Source organism: Octopus sinensis, linkage group LG9, assembly GCF_006345805.1.
Source record: "Octopus sinensis linkage group LG9, ASM634580v1, whole genome shotgun sequence".
Taxonomy (NCBI): domain Eukaryota; kingdom Metazoa; phylum Mollusca; class Cephalopoda; order Octopoda; family Octopodidae; genus Octopus; species Octopus sinensis.
In genome coordinates this window covers 108,655,656-108,657,800 of record NC_043005.1, presented here as the reverse complement: position 1 = coordinate 108,657,800, position 2,145 = coordinate 108,655,656, and the positions used below count along the sequence as shown (strand labels likewise).

Genomic DNA, 2,145 nt, shown 5'->3' with positions numbered 1-2,145 from the left:
GTAGCTTTTTACGTTCTGAGATTTAATAATAAATTTTTAGAGAGTTACTTCCCTTATATATGCCAAAAATGCATTAAAAATGGGAAAAATTGATGGTAAATTTTTTTTTTAATCGTAGACTCATCGTAGAAGCACGCTAATACCCAGAAGGGCTCAATATGAATCACGACTATAAGATACCCGGTTTTGGTTAAACTGCACCGCAAAATGTGGGAGTAGTTAGGAATCTAAATCGTAGGAGACAGACAGCACACAACCTCACTTTTATATATAAAGATTTCTTTTCCATTGTTGTCAGTTAAGGATTCATGAAAAATAAAATAAAGTGCCAGACAGCAAGACAAAAACAGATAACATAGCAAATATAGTGGTGTTTTGTATTGTAACAAGAACTCCGGCAGCTGTCTTTGAGATCAAAGAATATTAACAAAGGAAATAACTCTTAAAAATAAGGATAGCTTTAATACATTTTTATCACAATTGGTACCATTTCTATTACTATGGGGTCTTCAACATGCAGTAGAATACTCTATGCAAATGTTGAGTGATATAAAGAAAGAGTTTTAGGATAATTCTATTGAAATTAGGGCACCAGTATTTCGGTACATTGGGGATTACACAGCATCATCAAATTTGTCTTTCTGATGTTACTAATGATTGTACATACAAACTGAAATTTAAATATCTTCCCTCCTGTTCATGAACTCAAGGAAGAATATTAATAAATGTTTGCTATATCTTGTCTTTTTTACAGTCCCTGTGTGTATAGGTGAATGTTAAGTGTCCATATTTTCAAAGATGACAGGACATTTATCAGATTGTTATTAGGCTGATATTTCTAGCATGTCTAATATCTTCATAAAGGTCCCTTCATTATTTAATATGGAAACTTAATAGTGCTAATTCAAACCACTTTGAGTTTCAAAATAGCTAAACAATTGACTAGTATTAGTAAAAGAAGAAATGAGTCAAATTGTGCAAGACTATATATTTAAACTTTTGCTATGATATATTTCTTGATTATATAAGCTGCACTGAAGTAGATATATATTTGAAAATTGGACAATTGATGTTTCAATTTGGTTGTGTCACAGGTATAATCACATCTGATGTATATCGGTTCATTCAGAGACAGGCCTGGAGGAGGGAGTGCTGCCCTGGGTCGAGAGGGTGGCTGCTGGAAGACCCTAGGTCTGGCAACAGGACTCTGCACCATGCCACACAAGCAGGAGAAGCCAATCATGACTGTCAGACAATTTCTGCAACCACATCATCCATAACACCTAGCTACCTAACTCCTCAGACTGCAACCTCCTTAATTATTGTGTGAGGTGCAATTGAGTGAGAGACCAACAAAACTCTTTGTAACTCCAAAGAGGAACTGAAGGCAAGGATTATGGCAGCATTCACCAACTTAAACAAGGAGACTGTCCAGAAGAGTTGCAAGAGATTATGAATTCATCTGGAGGCTGCAGTTGAAGACAATGGCGATTTTATTAAATAAATTCCTCTTTAGTATTTCAAGATATTTTCATGTAATTTTAGTAAATATATCTGCTAAAACGAAATGTCTGTGTTATTTTCATTTTGCATAATTTACTGCACTCTGTGTATATATATCTTTATATATATATCTTTAATCTTTATATATATATCTTTAATGTGTATATATATCTTTAATCAAGATATTGTTAACAGATCAACTATAAGGAACACTAAAATACTAACGAAAAATAGTTATAAATTTGAAATAAGTAATATTAAATCAAATTGTTTGAAATAGTTTGGCTATTAGAGGGAGACAACTCTGGACATGTTCTTGTATTATTATGGCCTTGTCATTGAAACCAAGACTTACCTGTAATTACAAAATATTGATAGATGTCCAAAATATGTATTTTGCTGCCTTACTGGATCATTTTATTGTATGGCTGTCAAGCATTCCTAATAAAGAAGCTGTGAATACACCAGTGTATACATAGTTGCAAACAATGTGTAAAACAAAAGATAAAAATAAAATGGAGCATATTTTTTGTAGTCATTACAAAATATCTCATCGAAGTGTTAGCTGAAGGAATATGACTCACTCTTGTTGATGTTGTAATTGTTTGGTACCATACCAATTCTGATTGAATATACAAATGA

The 2,145-nt window shown here is 32.6% G+C and overlaps 1 long non-coding RNA gene across 1 annotated transcript in view; it reads left to right on the top strand.

The window, feature by feature from the left end:
- The window catches only part of LOC118764729, a 24,736-nt gene extending 23,391 nt beyond the window's left edge, over positions 1-1,345 (top strand). The window contains exon 4 of the long non-coding RNA XR_005000532.1: positions 1,136-1,345. This is a non-coding gene — a long non-coding RNA (uncharacterized LOC118764729). The remainder of the gene's footprint in view (positions 1-1,135) is intronic.
- Positions 1,346-2,145: the final 800 nt, after the last annotated feature.